The following is a 20,003-nucleotide window of genomic DNA, read 5'->3' on the forward strand; positions in this document are numbered from 1 at the left end:
GTCTAGAAATATACAATTATATAATACAAACTGTAAACAGAAAAGGTATATTAACGTTGAAGGTTGTGGCGCATATAAGTGACGTCATCGCGTCGCTAAGTTCGTGCACGTGCAGACGTCGGGTGTTTGTGTGATGTCGGTGGGCTTTATGTCCCGAAGAACTTTTTTTAAAGACAACGATAGCAAACTAAAAAATCTTTTTGTAAAGCAAGGTATCACAAAATATTACCTAATGTGTATTATAGGTATTATAAAACTCTTCGGTATTCCTCTTAACGCCCCATAGGTGGCACTGTCACACAAATGAGTCCAACAAGTCTTTTAGTTTGGTTACTAAATGTATGGACTGAAGCAGTACAGAATACATTTCTCAGTAGGGCAGCTAAACTGTCCAGCACCAGCACATTTTCCCACCTGATTTGGGTAGTCAGTGTAAAAATTTCCCATAGCTAAATGTTATTCCTATAGACTTGCCCACAATTCCTCAGTGATGCAATTCTGTGGCATAGCTATACAATGCCCTTTTTCTTTCAGGTTAAACTTCTGGCCCTTTGGTAGGCTGTATTTCACCCTTTGTAATTAGTTGGAACATTCTAGTAAACCAGTAAATTAATTTTCAAAGTCACTTTTTCATGGTGTGTAAACTGTAGGCGTCCAGTTTACATGCCTTTTGGTAAAGTGTAGAATGTGATTTTTCATCCAAGTCGGCCGGTAAATTCCATGGCTTCTGTAGCTATGTCTTAGATTAAGACATACTTGCATATATTTCACCCTGCAGTGATAAAAATGGAGCCTGGCCATCTGAAGAAAGAAGGTGCTGACTGCTATGGAACTGCGACTGGCATTAGGTAAACATTGAACTGTAGGTAGAAGTCGCCCTGTACAGTTAACGCTGTGAGTAAGTTATGGGAATTTAATGCTAGGTCCCAACATTACAAGACAATTTCAGCTTTAAACAGCCTTTGAAATGGAGTATTATGTAATGTAAAAAATGTGAGGTCAAACAACTGAGAAAACTGAACTTTAAAAAGGAATAGAGTTTTTTTTGTCCTCAGGAAACAAAAAAAAGTAAAACAGTGTTAACACTTGTTATATTTTTAAAATTAATCTTTATTTAATCAAGATATGTAAAATGAGATATCCATCATTCCGCGGTGTAGTATATTAAAGTAATGCACAGATGTTTGTGGTTGAAGCTAACATGTTATTTAAGCACCAAAACTATATATTTTATGACACTGATATTTGACATCTTTAGTGTAGTTTATGATATAAAGAGGGCCAGCTTATGGTATTACTCAGACAAATATTATTTAAAAGCTTTAAGTGAGTTTTCAAAATCTGTATCCATTGATATGTCAACAAGTGTGGAAAGAAGTAATGTGTTTCATGTTTGTTCCAAGCCTTCGGGTCAGACAGCCTTAGACATAGCTGTGGTGGAGTAATGTCTAAGAGCTCTATGCAAAATTTAGTTTATTTGTTTTTGCACTGATGAGAGAGACATGACAACTCTTGCTTTAATGTGTGTCAAGGGCCATGTGATGTATTCATTTTTTCAAAATGTTGGACATACGTATACATCAAGAGTATAGTAAGTAATTTTATTAGTAGCTTATAATGCATTTAGTGATTGAATATGTCCACATTTTGAAACATCCCTCTTATATGCCTGCGCCACAGTTAAATCACTGGTGAAAAATAATTGTGATTACTGTAATTTTGAGATATTACTAATATAATAAAATGTATAATTAAATATACTTTCTTTGAATGCTTCTGGATGATGTCCATTGCTCAATACATTGAAGTACAACCTCTGGAATCTTCTTGATTATTTTTGAGGAGCAATGTGCAATTGTCTTACTAGATATTTAGACTGAAAACTGTTTTGACAGATACCATTTCAACATCACCTGGTGTTTTATCACTTTGTCACAGCACTTTTTTGTATTATTGATTGAACACTTTTCTGATTTTATTGTTTCTTCATCGGAACAGATTTGAAGAAATTAATATTACATCAGTTACCAAGGGAATTTCTGTAGTGAATGGGTGCCGTCAGAATGAGAGTCCAAACAGCTGATAAAAACATAACAAGAATCCACAAGTAATTCACATGACTCCAGTCCATCAATTAATATATGTTGAAGTGAAATGCTGTGTGCTTATAAGAAACAGATCCATCAAAAGATGTTTTTAACTTCAAACCAACTTCCAGCTAAGATAGAAGAGTCCTCTATCCATAATATGCTTTCTGAGTATTATTTAGGTGGTTTTTGATTTGAGAGAAAGTTTGAAGTCGGACGTTTTTAACTACTGAAGTGTTATGAATTTTGGACTTATATTTTGGCCAGAAGTCATGGTTTGAATTAAAATGCCTTGATGATGAAGTGGTTCCTTACAAACATGCAGCTTTTCACTTCACACGACACTAATTTGTTGGACTGGAGTAATGTTGATTACTTCTGGATTATTGTGATGCTTTCATCAGCTGTTTGGACTCTTATTTTGACGGCACCCATTCTTCACTGCAGCGGATCTACTGGGGAGCAAGTGGATGTGGATCATGGGTGGCCTGAGGGTGAGTAACTTTTCAGCAATTTTTTTTTCAGCATTTTTAAAATATAAGTACAATTTAAAATCATGTACATAGACAATAAATGCACTGTATGATTAATTGAAATGTTATTACATTAAAGACACTTAATATAAAATGGGTCTAAAGGATTTAATATCACCTGCATAGCCCAGCAGACTCAGGGGAAAATCTAGTGCACATAATAGTCTGTGGTCAGGAACTGGGTTACTGGCTTACGCCTGTTATGTAACCCTGGTGCAAGTTTAAAAATTGGCTCAACACATTTTATTTTATTGTTGCTCAGTGGTATCCCCTGAAAAAAGACAAACCAACTCATAAAAGTCACGACAACAGCACAAGAATCAAATTCAGATTTAAATTTGCATTGTCTCCCAATAGACGCCCACCTCTTTTTATATAGTCCACTATTTAAGCAGGGAGAGGAGAAAGCTTTACCGCCAGTATTGAAGAGTTTGCCCTCAGAAATGTTTCTTCTCATTTGCAGACCTTGTTAAACCGCTTAAAAACAGGCTGCTCTTGCAGACTTTGGGAATTCAGCAGGCTGATGTAAGCTAATACATGCCGCTGCGTCTGTCTGTCCACTTGTAACAAGTTGACTACTGAAGGAGAAGGTGTCAGGGGCTTGTCCAACACGTTTTTGCATCTACACACCTGGCTGTGGGGTGCATGCTTTTATGTCCAGACAAACCTCTCTGCGGCTGGCTGGGATGAATCAGATTTCACAATAAGCTGGCAAACAAGCAATAGTCTGTATATCACTGACAAAATAATATACAAATGCTAACATTCTGTCTGCACCAGCAGATGCTGGGAAAGATGCACTTATACTAATATTATGATTGACACACAAAAGACAGAACACAGTGTTTGACATTTAGAGATCTTGTATAGTTACACACATTTTGTATAGATTTGAAGAGGGCACAGTATTCTGACAGGGTCTGATTTGAAACTTGTTCCCTTTGCAGTTAATATGAGACAATTTGAGTTGACAATCTTTTTTGATTAACTGATTCTGCTGAAAATTTCCTCAAGATGTAGATGAGCTTGTTTATTCATCAGAATAGATTTGGAGAAATTTAGCATTACATCACTTGCTCACCTCTGCAATGGATCCTCTGCAATGAATTGGTGCCATCAGAATGAGATTTCAAAAACAGCTGATAAAACCATTAATCCAAGTAATCCACATGACTCCAGTCCATAAATATATGTCTTGTACAGTAAGAAGCTTCACCATTAAGATATTTTTTAAACTTCAAATCATTGCTTCTGGTTAAAATACCTCTATCCATAAAATTTCTTTCGCCAGTGAAAATGTCGTCTTGTCTGAATAAGGAGAGAAATATGCACTGATCATGCACCATTTACAAGCAACAGTTCAAAACAGTTCTAAGCAAATATGTTGGTGGATTTTGATATACAGTAAGAGGACAACAGAGGATAGACTTAAAAGTTTAAAGCTAAAAACATCCCAAAGATGTATTTCTTCTTACAAAAACCCAACTTTTTGCTGGACTGGAGGTGTGTGGATTACTTGTGGATTATTGTGATGTTTTTATTAGCTGTTTGAACTCTCATTCTGACGGCACCCATTCACAGAAGAGGATAAATTGGTGAGCGAGTGATGTAATACTACTGTAAATTTCTCCAAATCTGTTCCAATGAAGAAAACAAACTCATCTACAAACAACTTATTATTTTTATTTTTGGGTGAACTATTACTTTAATTAAATTGGAGGTTTGCAACTGGTTTTACTACCAAGTTACAAAGATTTACTACCAAGCTACAAAGATGCATTTGTGGCAAAATATTATAGAGTTTGATGTGCAGCCTTTAATATCAAGTACAAAAGGTAAGGGAAGTGATTTGTTCCCCTCCTCACAATTATGTGGTTAATTACACTATATTATTTGCACTTCACATTTTTTTCCCCATGCTTCCCTGTTAAAACAGACCTGCAGTCCATTGTTGGGTCATGACCTTCAGTTATGTCATACTGTTCCAAAGTGCAGGCACTCCACATTTAAAAGGTGTGATTGTGAGAGTAGTTTTTTTTTTCTTCTGAAAACCTACAGTTTTTAATTTGCCATGACCGTCAGGGTGTGTCTGAGATGCCTGGGAATCTCTGTCATACTAGAATACTTAAATATCTTTTTTTTCTGGACCATTTAATACAGCACAACAGTGCGCTCATTGAACTGCGACTTTTCTCAATAACATCTTATTTTAAATCATGACCTAATGTTCACTGTTTTAATGTGTTCAAAAATTCATACAGGAGGAAAAATATTCTGATTTGTGAAGTACTGTATACTCACTAAAGGTTAGGTTCTCTGTTACAGTGCGGTCCCTCCTCTTCTATACAGACTGCAGTATGGCCCATCTGGACGACAGCTGTGCCATTTGTCATAAACAAAACCATGAACAGTATATATAAAAAATAATAATAATAAAAATAAAACAGTAAAAAAGTATCATTTTGGAAAATACAAGTTGAGTCCTTTTATCTTTAATTAAATAAATACAATTGTTTTAAAACTGCCTTTTTGATATAATCATATTAGGACAGCTTTGTATGTATATGGAGACATATATGTATATGGTACTGTTATTATCAGAGCCCGTGTAAAAATCTCAGTACCGTTGACAGTATAAAGTATAAAACCAAACCCAAAATGGTTTAATAATTTGAATTATTTTTTAGAGCTCCATCTGATTCCAATTAGCTGTGGAAAGTGAGAAAATAAAATATTCAGACGACGGTTCAAAAAATGTTGATTTTCATTCCCGGTTGTGTTTCGTTAAACACTCTCTCTCTTTGTGGCGAAACACTCATAAAGGACTCATAGCTCCCGCTTATTCCTCGGTCCTGCAAAAATTATTTTTAGCCAAAGTACGCCAATAAACATTAAGTCGTGTTTGTGTTGCATGAGTCCATACCACGAATTATGTCATAAATGAATGGATTTACGTCACTGAGCAGGGGTGAGTAGGTGGTATTCTCCATCAGATTACAGGACAGGCTCCAGTGAGCTGTCTGCGGGCCGATCCCACGGATTTCCACAAGCTTCTATTTTGGAGCAAGATGGCCTGCTTATAGTTTGTAAAAAGCCACAGCATCCTATTAAAGATGGTTTAAAGCAATTGGACGATGTTTTACTCAAAGTCTTGCCACAGCATTGTCCTTCTATTAGTAAAGCAAGCATTAGGGTTTTTCCATATGAGTGTACGTATAGGTCTGTGTGAGCGGACAGCAGCTTTTGAAGTCTTCAATCAAGGACTCTTGAAACATGTGCCTGGTCTTTGATCTGCAGTTTGGGAATGATAAGAGGCAATAGCCTTAATGACACACAGTGATGCATCATCCTGATGTGGCCCACACATGCTGCCTTCCTCCGTGCCCCTTTAAAATTGCAATGCTCCCTTAAAAATCTGATTTGTTAATGGGCAGAATGACAGTATAATAGGTAATAATCTTTGAGGAAATGATAAGTGGTTTTTTTTAGTGCTGCGAGGGAGGGCCACCAATGTTTTGGACTCCTACTTGGCTCTGTGAAGAATAATACTCTTAATACCAAGGTATTCATGCATATAGGGTTCACAGGCCACCAAAAGGTCAAAAAAGATATTGTCGGCGGTCTGTATAGTGGCAGGTAAAACATATAGTAGTTTCCTAAATATTAGGATTCTTATTGTAAATGTGGCTAATTTGGATTTTTTTTTTTTAAATCAAAAGAAATAGCCTGTTATATCATCTTTCTTCAGTTGCTACAGTATAGGCCTATAGATATACAATATATAGAGACGGCAGTGTCAAAAAAATTAACTCTGGCTCTGATATAAAGGTGGTTACATTTGTTGATAGGCCTGCCATGTAGACATAATTATATAGCGAGTTTATAGACGCATAAAATTAAGATACATTTTCGTTTAACCAGCCTGTAATTAGGAGACTGCCTGGAGTGATGAAAATCTTGACGCATCCACTTCCGGTTAGAGCAAACCATCATCTCATCCAAAGGAATCCAGACAGAGGTACCCTTCATTTATAGTGTCTGCAATTTAGCAGGTGATTACTCTTCCTTTTGTGGTTTCCCTTTTGTGTTTACCATAAAATTCCATCCATTTCATCAGCAAGAATCTCAGCAAAAAATGTTATATAATGATCTCTGACACATTAGTGGAGTATATGTGATAAGATGACATTTTCTTCCCAGACTGTGACTAAAAAATACAATACTGATCATTTTCTGCAGGGGTGCCATACTCTGACAAGATAAGACATGACCAAAGAACAAGAAGAAGAAGAGAAAAACACAATATAGTGCACTGTAGAAACAATCTTTACTCAGAAATTGCTAGTATTTTTCACAAACAATTATAAAGAAATGTCAAATAACATTGAATTACATGTAAAAGAAGTAGATAAAATGAAAAACTGTTCTTTTAAAACACACTTCAATAATCTTTTTAATCTTTTATTTTTTCCAGAACGTACAGTTACAGATTATTTTTAAGATGTGTGAGTGGTATATCTTTAATGTAGCAAAATGTAATATATTTAATAGATGCAACTATATGTAATATTTAAATTATAAAAACATGCTATATATATATATATATATATATATATATATATGTATGTTGTGTGTGTGTGTGTGTGTGTGTGTGTGTGTGTGTGTCTGTGTGTGTGTGTGTGTGTGTGTGGTGTGTGTGTGTGTGTGTGTGTGTGTGTATGCATGATTTGCTACATTCCCAGTTTTATGGATATCTAAACTAACAATTCAGTTTTCAGAAGAACCTGGTGGCAAATATCCCACAGAAAAGGCTAGCGGAAACCTGTGAGACATGTCTGTAGACGACAGACCCGTCAAAATCTTCATCAACTCAGACGACCTTGACAGCACATAGCCAGACGTTTGATCTGTCCTGAATCATAAGAAGGGGCAGACGACGTAGCAGGGTGGAAGGAGGGAGGGGAAAGCGTGGCAGAAAACAACACAAGTCATAATTGCATGCGTAGGCTGACACATCTGGATTTACCACTCCTTGGCCCTTTGCCACAGACTTTATGATGAGAAAAAAAAAAAGAAGATATTTTCTTACTTCCTACCAAAAGCTGTGTCTTAATGGGTTTGGCACCTCTGCGGCCAGAGCTATATTTATCTGCACTGGAGAGAGTAGGTTGAAAATGACACCATTATTTTCTCTAGACTGTTTTTCGCTCCAGAGTAAATGAAAGAGAGAGAGACAGATAGAGAAAGAGAGGGGCTAGAGGAATGGAGTGGAGTTTGACTGGTGTACCAGTGCTCTGGCATTATTTCTGCCAGACTGGCATAGAGACAGACTCTGGTCTCTCCTGTATGCCAGCTTAACAAACACTTTTTTGGCTGAACATGGCAACAATCCAAGTTTCTTTGGACAGTTTTGAGTTCAATTTCTTGTTCCACGAATGTTTAAATCTAGTCCGTACGGCTTTGCACTAATTAGCGAAGCATTTGCAGAGCACATCCGACATAAAAAATGCCAGTCAGAAGTCTTAACCATTGGATTTGTAAAAAATTTGACCCTTTCTAGTGATGTTTATATCTGCTTCAACACAAATATTATTGCTGAATAAATGCGCTGACAATTTTCAATTTGAAAGATGAAACTAATTTTTAAAAATGACATCTATACAGAAAAAACATATATTTTAAATATATTTTAAAAAAGTTTTTTTATAATTATTTTAAGCTATGTTATATAATATTCTAAGCAAATATTTATATATAACGTCTATAATTTTTTAAAAAATTAAGTTATATTATTTTAAAATACATTTATCTGTATGTTGTAGTTACTGTAATCTGACTAAATTTGGTGACTTACGTGCTTTGCAAATATATGCAAATATTATTACTATTTGATCATGCTGACAATTTTCAGTTGGAAAGACGGAACACGATTTTTTAAAACATCTTCCCATGCAGAACAAATATAGATTCCTTTTTAAATTCTTTTTTTAAAGTATTGTTATTTTTAAAATATATTTTTATGTACATTTTAGTTACTCATGTTCCTTTATATAATTTTTTGACCCATTCTTCATATTGTTCATATTTTCTATCAAATGTAATTATATTATCCAAAATATATATTTACAATATACATTAAGCATTTTCTTTCCCCTTGAAATACATTTTGTCGTATATTTTGTCATTTGAGGATTTAAACAAAATATTTTTCAAATTGAAACATAATTTCCATAAACTGTGGTATTCATAATATATATTTTATATATATATATATATTATATATATATATATATATATATATATATATATATTATATATATATATATATATATATATATATATATATAAAATACACCCCCCCCCCCCAAAAAAAAAAAAATTAAATTAAAAAAACTTGCTTTGAGGATAAGTATAAATTTAGGACTGCTAAATTTTTTGGGCTAAGTGACGTCTATGTTTAATTTTGGTTATCCTGGCTATTTTTAGCTTCCCACTCAACACCACAGACTGGTTACCCAACATACAGTCATAAGGAGTGTATGTCCTGGTGGTGAGCATGATGGCATGATGCACAACACTATATGTGGTGGACCTTTGATACACATAATTCAGCTGTGGGAAACAGTTTGGCCACACCCCACAGCATAAAAAGATAATGGCACTTTGACTTGTTTGTTTGTAAGACTGCTATTTAGCTGTCTGGTCTTGATTAACAAAAACAAAAGTGGGCAGCCATGCTGATTTGAGTATTTTAAATGGGAAACGCCGACAGTTGTTTGTTCTCTCAGAGCTACCGTCACATGTAAATAATCTCTTCAGCATCAGCTTTATCGTACACTAGGGCAATGTGGCATTTTCTCATTTCATGAAGTTTTCGGCTCATTTACTGCCATAAGTGCAGTCCTCAAAACTATAGACAGAAGGAGATGGTCATTGTTGTTTTGGAGTCCATTTGCCAAACCCCTGGTGGATTCATGGTTGACCAGGAAGAATGCATCAATTCATCTCTCTGTTTAGTTGTTCTGACAGTATAATGCTATGTTTTTTGCAATGTTGGCTTTTCTATAGGTGGTCTGGCCACTGAAAGCCCAAGTAAGATAGTGCAACTGAAAAGTGTGCAAATTTTATAAACATTTATACATAAGAGCAGCTCTCTGACTGTTTAATATGATTTACTGTTGTTTTGCCGCCTAAGTTAAAAGAAAACTTTGCCCCAAAATGAAAATTCTCTGTATTTGACATTCATAAGAACCACTAGTCCTAGGTGTCTTCCTGTTTTAATTTCTGACCACATTTCATTCCTTTTACAATAACTGGAAAATCAGTCTAGAGTTTGGTCATTTTGCACCAGTTCTTGCTTGATTTGTGAGCGAAAACTAAGAGGCAAAATTGGCAACTAGCACACAGGGACTGATTATATCCGTCTCCTTAGTGCCTCCTTTCCAAGTCATTATCGTCATGAGCAGTCAGGCTTCTTGCTGCTATTTTATCACTTTCTTTCAAGCTCCCTTTAGAGGCCTCATTGTTATTGGGTACTCTGAGTGATTTACAGGGCCTTTTGGTCATTAGAAATGATACTTGAGGAGCCTAGATCAGTGTATGTGAGTAGAATAGAAATGAGACCTGTTATTTTAACGTTTTTTAATCTTATATGGTGCTGAAAAGAATCATCTTTAAAGAAAAGTCTGATTTTATATTCTCTGACCTTGAAGAATAACACAATACAGCTTTCCTCACACACATGACTGCCGCAGGGAGCACTTGTGGGAAGGCATGTCCATCCATCGTTTTTTCCATGTCTCTGCAGAAGCTCCTTGACTGAGGTCGACCTAAAACTTTCCACCAGTGTACGGGCCTTTTCCAGGGATTTCTGTTGGACTGATGTTACTTCATAACAGGACTACTGAGAGCTTTCAAAAGAGACAGACATAATATCAGTCTGACCGTCTGTTTAACTTGTGCCAGCCTAGTAATACAAACGTGTGTGTCAGAATGTCTGGGTGCCTATGTGAATGAGTTTTTTTTGTGTGAAAATGTGTATGGTATTGCATTTACGTGAGTATGTCTGTGTTAAACCTATGTCTCAGCGCATCGTTTTTTGGTCTATTTACAACAGAATGCTTGAGTGCTTCTCTTTTAAAAAACGCACTTGACCCATTTAACATGCCAAACAGGTGCAGGTCTCGCAAATTCAGCTTGAGACCAAATTTAGCAAGACATTTTTATAACATGACACGTTTGTAGCCTGTAAGTCCAATTAATTAGTATAATTTTTCTGCACAGATTCAAAAAGAGTGAGTATCGTTTACTGTGTGTATGGATATATTTGTGCATAATATCTGTGTAAAAAGTTTTCATGAAAAATTGATGCTTCATCAGTCATCATTTAAAACTTACAGTAACATTTAGAACAAAGCGAAAGCACATACACAAAAACTGTTGTTTTAAATTTTTGAGAAAACCATTTACTCACAGATCTGGGACTGTGCATGCTCTTAGACAACGCTGCGTGCAAGAGACAACATGAGCAGAAGGGAGAAGGGGTAAGAAGGGTAAGGTTGTACGGAAAGCCCTTATATCATATGGACATATGTGAGGCTCAGTAAAACGAGGAACACATTTAGATGCTTGAGCACCTGTTGTGAATATGGCGGATTTTTTTCTGTGGGAACTTTTCTGTACTACACATTTTTACGGGGATAATTAATGAATGAGACCAGTCTACACCCTTAATTGAGTAAAGAATGGTTTTAGTCTAGCGCAGCGGGTCTCAACTGCTTTTGCTTCAGGACGCAGCTTTTTTCATTGGACAATGAGTGGGTGACCCAATACAGCTTCAAAATAATAGTGAATAGAAAAATATCTGCTCAATATACCTTGAATTTAATGTAGTTTCGTTCATATTTTCTTTATTTCTCTAAACTTCTGTAGTTTTGTTCAGTTTTCATAGATGAGGGCATTCAACTTGCCGAGTTGTCTAGCTTCTAGAAAGTGAAGCTTATTTTAAAATACAAATAGTTAATTGGGTAAAATAAATAGTTAAATTATTTATTTAGTTCCAGTCTGTGATATGAAATGGCAGCCTAACTGTTAGATTGTAGAGTCTAGTCCCACTAGAGATAATAAATGTTGCCATTACGCAAGGTACTGAATTCCAGTTGGACTGAATGTGTGCAGTAAGTGTATCGTAATTCAATTTGGAAGTAAAAAGTAAGGTGGAGAGTGTGTGGTGCTTTGGTTTGTGTGATCTTACTAAGTATTTCAGGTACATGCTGGAAAAGTGAAATATAGCACTTCTATAAAGACAAACAAATAGCGATGGAGTGCTACTAGCAGCACTTTTTGCATTTGGACTGAGCTGGAGGTGACTACATGGGGGAAAATGAGAGTGATGATAGTGTTTTATAGGAGGGGGAGAGGAGAGGACTATGTTAAGGGTGGGGATTTTTTTTGGGGTGGTGTCAGAGAACTTTGCAAAAACCACAGTACTGTTTTGATAAAGAACCTAAAGTACGTGGGAGTCGGGGAAAGGGGAAGATAAATAGAGAGGAGGGAAAAGACAGAGAGTTTAAGGAAGACTGCTGGGAGGAGAGAGTGAATATAACCACCCACCTAAGCAGCTGTCAGACCGGTGGTCAAAAAGCAGACACTTCCAGACACTCTCAGAAACAAGCAGTGACAAAAGTGAAAGAGAGTGTGTAGGAGATCCCAGGACGAAGGGGAGAGTTTGACTCAGAGTGGCAGAGCAGTCTCTAAAAACACCAGGATACACAGCAGGGATAGGTACAGCTTCAGGACCAGACGAGTGAATGGATACCTTATGCAGTCTAAGTGGACCCTTGACCCTCTATGGGTGAGCAAACGTCTTATGTGACTTTAAATCTTGACTATTATTCAAGATTTTTTCATATATATATATATATATATATATATATATATATATATATATAGACTGATATAATATATCTATACAGTTCATTTATATTGTATATGTTACATTGATACCTGTAAGGGCTTATTAGTATTTATAAAATTATATTTATATTGAAAGTACTTTGGAAACATTATATAATTCCAAGAATCTGAGAACCAGAGTATGTGTTTTTTGCTGTTTTTATTTTTTCAGTTAAAGTTGGAATATTTAATAAATGTGTCACATTAAGTTAAGATGATGCACTGTGGTCAAAGTTTGGAATGTGATTTCATTTTACATAACATTTAATATTTTAAATAAACTAGCAGATGGCAATTTATACACTGATTTTACAAACTTCTTTAGTTTGTCAGAATTCAGGGCAGATCTGTTCCTTCAATTACACTGATTTGTCCAATCGCAAGACTTAATTGAAACTCAGTTGTTTCTCACCCCAGTAACCGAAAGAGGGATACAGAGAAAGTCCATGTGATGAGCTTGCCCAAGATAAACAATAAGAAGCAAAATTGACCAATATGGTAAACAAAACCTCAAAATGTTTCAAAATTATAACCTTATTTGAGATGTTCTGGAACATTCAGGACATATCTGGTTTTTGTGTGGACTGGATTTGGGATCAAGAAAATGTTTGATCCAATGAAAAGAATGAAGACTGTCCAATTATAATATAACTGGTTGAAAAGTTAAGAACACCCTCTCCATTCATCTCCAGGACTGGAACCATGACATGGTACAACGCATAAACCCTGAACTAAGCAACTGCTTCCAGAACACAGTCCTGGTGTGGGCTCCGTGCATCTACCTGTGGGTCCTCTACTCCGTTCTACTGCTGCTGCATCTGTACTGCCATGGCCGAGGTCAGGCGTCAGGCCCCTCTCTTCACTCTGCAGCGCCAAGCTGGTGAGACAGACTGCTAAGACCCGTTAATTGTTGTTATAGACAAGCCTGTCCGGGTCATCAAACGTACCGCTTTGTGGGGCTATAAAACCAAACCAGAGTGTTAATACAAAAGTGAACGTGGTGTGTCTGGGCTAGACTGAGGGGGTCGAGTTCACAACTTTAGTACCAAGGAAGACAGTAAAAAGAGAGAGAGTGTGTTGAATGGTAACCACAGTTTGTCACTCTGGTGAGCTGTGATGTCACTTTTCACTCTTCCGTTGTCTAAAAATCTTTTTTTGTTTGAAATACAGTTGTTTTCCACCGTTTGTTCAGAGTCACACAGATTCCTATCCAGTCTTATCATACATGTAAATCGCACGACCTCTAGACGTTTACAGTCACTGACCACCGGAGCTTCCCCGGGAGAGTGACTCAGTTCTCACCCTGATATGAATTGTATTCCTCTTTGCTTTTACAGTTGCTGGGGTTCTCTTCTTGGCGTCCTTTGGGGTTTTGGTGGGACATTCTTCTACATCCTGTTGGAACGAAGACAGGAAATCCCAGCAACACCTTGTCTTCTTGCTCAGTCCTGTCATACGCAGTCGCACCGTAGGGTAAATGTAACCAGCCTAGGTTCTATAGAAATATGAAGCAGTACAGGCAGAAGCCAACATTAAAAAGTTGTGTAGAACTGTTTATTAATGAAAAATTAGCCTCAATCTGTTGTTTTCATCAAATCAATGTCAGTAAAAAAATACAATTCTTGCTACTTTTTATCTCTGATTTTTATCTTAGCATGGTAAAGATTGCTGCCCAGGCTTGAGGTGTGGTTACATTTATGAATGTTCAGCAAAGTGTTTGCAGGCAAATACATTCATTTCGATATGAATAAGAATCCACAATCAAGGAATTGTTTCGCACGAGTAAAAAATTGAAGATTACTCAAAGCAAAGCAAAATTTTTCAGCGAGTTGGTCACTTACCTTGGTTTAAAAGTGACTTCATCACTTTCGCTTTTTCACAACTTTTGCCTGCAAAATTTCACTATGCTCCTTTAGAAAGGTGAAGGTCGCTTGATCAACAGTCTTGCTGAAAAGACAAGTTCTAAGCACAGGAGAAATAAATGTCCATATCTATATCCGTGTAGCCTGACTGATACACTTGTTAGCAGTGTTAATTAAGTATAGACGGGCTTGACCGGAATAGTCATGTAAAGATCTTAGCTAGTGAATAGTCTGATTTGATAGTGTTGTTTTTCTTTTAGAGCTGGTTGACCAAGGAAAAGAGCTCTTTTGTACGTTAGAAAAGGAGAGAATGTCAGAGGGGATATTCAGCACAATCAAGGAGAGGCAGAACCTTCTCAAGATCCAGAGGATCTTCATCAAGTAGAATTGATGGTGGGGAATTCTGCAAGGTTGTAGTGGATCGCTATTACTTTGTGATAGGTTATGAAGACCCCGGATGGGGGACTCACGTCGCATACGATCGGCGGCATGGCGGCATTAGTGGCGCCCGAGATTTATAGCCTTCGGAAAGCACACCTCACACTCTGACGGAACAGGTGCCGAGCACGTAACCATGCAATCGACCCGCCTTGCCACCATTTACTCGGATGATCGCGTGCACCGCTTCATTACATTCCCCTCCTACAAGCCTTCCTCGCCAGATAATTCATTTCTTAAATACACCTGCTTATGCTCTGCAAAGATGGCTCCTAAACCCTTACACAGCAGGAGCTGTTTTCCATCTATATAGAGTGTGGGACACTCTGAGGTAATGTAACTAGGTTAAGGGCACACCTTACACACGGCACTAGGGTGAACACAATCTCATCATCGCTTTCTAAAGTCTGGCCATGTTCCATTTGCATTCCTGCAGAGTCGGGTCGCAGACCACGAATGTTGTTTCCATGACCCATCTGTGGTCTCCTCAGACACCGGTAAGTCACACAACTGGCTAATGCTAAAGAAAAAGATAACAGTCAAAGAGTTAAACAGTGTAAATCCTTGTCCTTAAAAGCCCTCTTATCTTCACAACAGATAGTGATCTTAATTGGGTCACCTAAGTGAAATAATGCATTGTCATAGCTTGGTGGAGTGCTGGATGCAGGTATTTTTTTCAACCTCAATAACGTATTTTCGGAGTCCCTTATTGTAAAGCATGGGTGCATAAAATAATTGCTTTTAAATATGAAAAATATTGCCTGGTGGTTGCCTCGTGTCCCAACCTTCTTTACCACATATGGGTTTCTTGTGTACTATTAATGTAGAGTACTTATGTATATGAACAGTTTAGAAGAGGCAACAGCTACAACTCTACTGGGACCTAGAAGGAGATAATTTGCAAAGAATGACATTGACCGGGTCCCAATTGCCAAGTTTTATTTGCACAGACGCTAGTACGTGGCCTGGATGTTGTACACTGGATTGACACAGCTAAAGAACCAAGACACAGCAAGACCCTGGTCGTCCCTCGCCTGACGAAGCCGTTCCCATTGGCTGTCGACTTAACAATGGGTATAGTGGTACAAATCCGCAGACTACTGAGACAGATCTGGCTATCCTTCGCCAGGGGACGTGGTAATGGCATTGAGCGTCACCACGGCTCTTTAAAATGACTTCTTCATCATGATGATCAAGATTTTTTACTTATATTTGACAGTAACCTGTTCTTCGAACCTGGAAGCTCATACATTTTTAACAATTTGGCACCCCAAATTGACCGATTTATGAGTCTGGTATTCAGCGGTACGAGTGCTTGACAGTCTGACTGCGTAATGGCTCGGCTCACCACTTTTTTTTTTTTACCCACGCAATAAGCTGCTGCCGATTTCACGTGCGGTGCTCAGTCGTTATCGCAGCAGGACACAGGATGCTGGCCCGGATACTATGTCTGTTACTGATCGCTGTCTTCAACATCGAAACCAGTATAAAGTATACAAAGAGCTTTGGCCTCCTCCCCCTGTCATAGAGGAGGGGAAGTTCATCTGGCTTGGTATTGTACAAGAGTAAAGACGTACAGAGGTGTCCGGGGCGCTTCATAACACAACCAACTCAGAACAAATGGAGCAGGGTTCGCGACCCGGCGTGCTGGCCTTTTACTGTATGATCTGTTTCCCAGGTACGGGCGGCATTCAACAGCCTTCCGCCAGTCCGTTCACGCGCACTCTTTTGTCGTTCTGCTTGCGGGAGCCCTGCGCCGGCTGGGACCTGATACTGACGTTCCCTTTTGTAGACCAACGCGTTCACCCCTCATTTATCTGAGGTTATAAGTAGGCTTTGTTTTTTTGTTTGGTTTCGACGGAGGCCGTCTTGGGCCCAAGTCCTGATCATTCATGGGGGGCGGGTATTGCACAAACCGCCGGAGGCTGCTTTTTACGTAGTTATCAAATGAATGTTTGCGCTACCTACATGATGACAATCAACAACGCTCACCTGAACTATCAGCTATCAGGGGGTCGGTTGGGATCGGCGGGGAGCAGCCCAGCGTGGTTGACGTCTGGTATATACTGTCTCACAGAATTATGGCGGGATGGATACAAATATAATTTAATTGGATAAAGAAAACAGTGCGCAATAATTAAGAACACAACGTGGAATACAAACAAAACAAAAACAAAAAACAAGTATTAATACAATAGTACAAAATGTTAATAACAAGAATAAATGTCCATTATCCACTTAAAATCAGTTCTCAGCGTGCTCCATTTTATCCATAAATAAATATGCAACAAGCTGTAGAACTGACTTGAATTAACCTGTATGCAACCTGCCCGCATCGTAGACAGGGTGGTTTTTTTTTTTGTTTCATAGCTTTTTTCTTGGTTGTTGGGTATTCGGTTTAACAGGATGAAATTTTGCGGTATCACTGCATCTTCTTACTCTCTAAACTCTTTGGTTATGGGCACCGATAAGTTGTATTAATTTAAATCGGTAATTAAAATGTATCATTAACATCTTATTTGAAACAGAGCTTTGCAGCAATGCGTTAGACCAGTGAAGAATGTGAAATGTGTAATTCTTCAAAAAGGATGACGGTAAAATGGCAAGAGTGTCACCGAACCCTTTCTCAGTTTTTCATTGGTCCGGGCAAAAACAGACAAGTCCCACCCACAACTCAACACCCAGTGGGCACTCAAAAAGAACCACAGGTGTATTACACGTAGTTTGGGAAAAAAAAAAAAAAAAAAAGAAAAGGGGGGAAAGAAAACGGAAGAGAGGGGAGGGAAGAAAAAAAAAAACAGGAAAAAAGGGGAAAAAAAGGGAAAAAAGGGCAGAGCCTACAATGGAAGTGGTGGAAAAGCCATTGAAAATCTAGAGAAACTCTATTAATTACGCATGAAAAAAGTTCCATGGCCTTCCCTAAAAGTAAACTTTGCATCATTCAGTAGAATACTCATCAGGAAGAAGGGCATTCTGTAATTAGGTTCCTTTGATGTTGACGTTATTTATCACATTGTTTTGTACAGGCTGTTAATTTTAGCAGATGAAGAACAATGTTATTAACAGCTTAGTGTTTGACAGGTGTTTAGCCGTAATGCATGATCTCATTGGGAAGAGAGTGCGAGGATGCCGTTCCTCTGTTTTTCCTGTTTCTGTCTTAGTGGTTGTTGGGCGTGGTTCGTGTTCCCTTATTCCGGCTTCAATGCAATAAGTCCAGCTGGCTGGGATCAAGGTTGAAGAGACAATGACAATGACACACAGACCCCAAATGCTGGGATTTGTCAGTTTCCCTGTGACTAACCCTGCACATATGAGTGAATATTAACATGATTGACGCCAACAAACAACAGGTGCACAACATGAAAACATCCTCATGCATCAAACGCTCCAGACACAGCCAGCCAGCTACACCACAGTGCATAGATGCAATGATCCACCCACCTGCACAAGCAAATACTCTCGCACAGCTCTCAACTCTCAAAAACCACACCAGCAGGCTGCAGCTTCACAAGACGCAGAATATTGGGGCTACGTTTAGGGGCCGAATAGGTTAGGTGAACTATACTCGCCCAGTTATTGGACTTGGTTCTTTCACATTCATCCATCACTGAGTTTCGTACAAGTCAGGTCCCACTGTAGTGTTAGCTTTGTGAAAGTATGTCAGAAGTGTCATTGTACCCCTATCTGGTCTGATCAGTCAGCTGTTGACGCTAGAGTAATGTATATTTTTTTATGTCAGTATTTAAACAACTCCCTTGTCTCAGCTATTATTAATTACATAAATAATTAAAATCAAATGCATGGAAATATTTCAGAGTTCCAAACCTTTTGATGTGCCATGGTCAATATACCAGGCGGACATTAAGTACATCGGTTTCGTATAGCGGATTTTGACTAAGCCAACACATTTCCTTCATACAAGGCCCAAGGACAATAGACCCGCTGAGCAAGAAAACAGTTACCAGTGTTTAGAAACGAGACAGTTCTGACACATATCAATGCAAAACTGGGTCAAACTTAAAAGACAGATAACAATATTCTCAAATCTGGCATCGCTGACGTGTAGGCGATAAAAGAAATAAGGTGGTGAAGACATTTTGAGTGAACCGACATAGGTGACACACCGAAACCGCTGGAGGCCTGTTTTTTAGTTGGTGGTGTGGTTAAAAGATAAAGCCGCTATCTTGGCAAGGGTCTGCCCCTGCCAAACCGCCTGTGTTATTTACAGATTGGTCCTCAACAGGGTTGTGACTCCAATAGATATCTGAAAGTCCAGGACGATATATCCAGGACACCATAAAGACACACATCGGGCTCCTACTATAGGTGTAAAATGCATGATCAGCATGTGAACAAGCACATGTGATCTTTTGTAAATATAGCTACTTTTGGCTCCTCACCAGCAATACTGGCCGTATGGATTGAAACCGCAGCAGGTCTAGAAGAGTTGATCTCCGGGATTGACGTGAACAAAAACTAATGAGAGCCTTTTATTACTCTTTTCCATACGTAATTAATTTCTATAAAGCAGGCCTTAAAGAGTTTTGAAAAAATTTTCACCATGATTGCCTTAACTGCTGTTTTCAAAATAATCTGACCTCTGTTGTTAATACGCGCGTGCACACCCATGTCTTCTGACATTGGCAAGTAAGAAAGGGACTCTGCACTGTAGCATAAATCAAATGAATTGTCTACAGAATAAACAAGCAGATATATGGTTTTACATTAACCTTCATCACTGAAATGTCACAGTAAGTTGAGGGAGTTCTCAATTGAGAATTTGAAATGTCTTCAGTGAAACAACCCAAATTCAGGTTCATAGGAAATGTAGTCTTGTTCAGAACCATCAACATGGTGTGTTTCCAGAGAAGTTCCATAGACAGAATGTTCAGGCATGTAACAGCATGTTGGAAGTCTGCGGATCAGAACTGGAATAACATCACGTACATATGGGAAATCCCTGTTTGTGGTCTCGTTAAAATGGACACGGATCTGCCCTGCGCTCTCTTGTTTTCTGTAATCTTATGTAATCTCTGATGTGGGTGTCTCTGCTTTTCAGGTCCTCTCTCCAACAGTTAAAAGAGGGACCCGAAACAAAAAATGAACAAAAATCTTCTCATCAAAAGCAG

At 38.0% G+C, this 20,003-nt stretch overlaps 1 pseudogene; it reads left to right on the forward strand.

Annotated features, from left to right (window-relative positions):
* The first annotated feature begins 12,401 nt into the window (after window positions 1-12,401).
* Window positions 12,402-20,003, forward strand: part of LOC122137645 — a 23,246-nt pseudogene continuing 15,644 nt past the window's right edge.

This window comes from Cyprinus carpio, chromosome B6, assembly GCF_018340385.1.
Source record: "Cyprinus carpio isolate SPL01 chromosome B6, ASM1834038v1, whole genome shotgun sequence".
In the NCBI taxonomy this organism is placed as follows: Eukaryota; Metazoa; Chordata; class Actinopteri; order Cypriniformes; family Cyprinidae; genus Cyprinus; species Cyprinus carpio.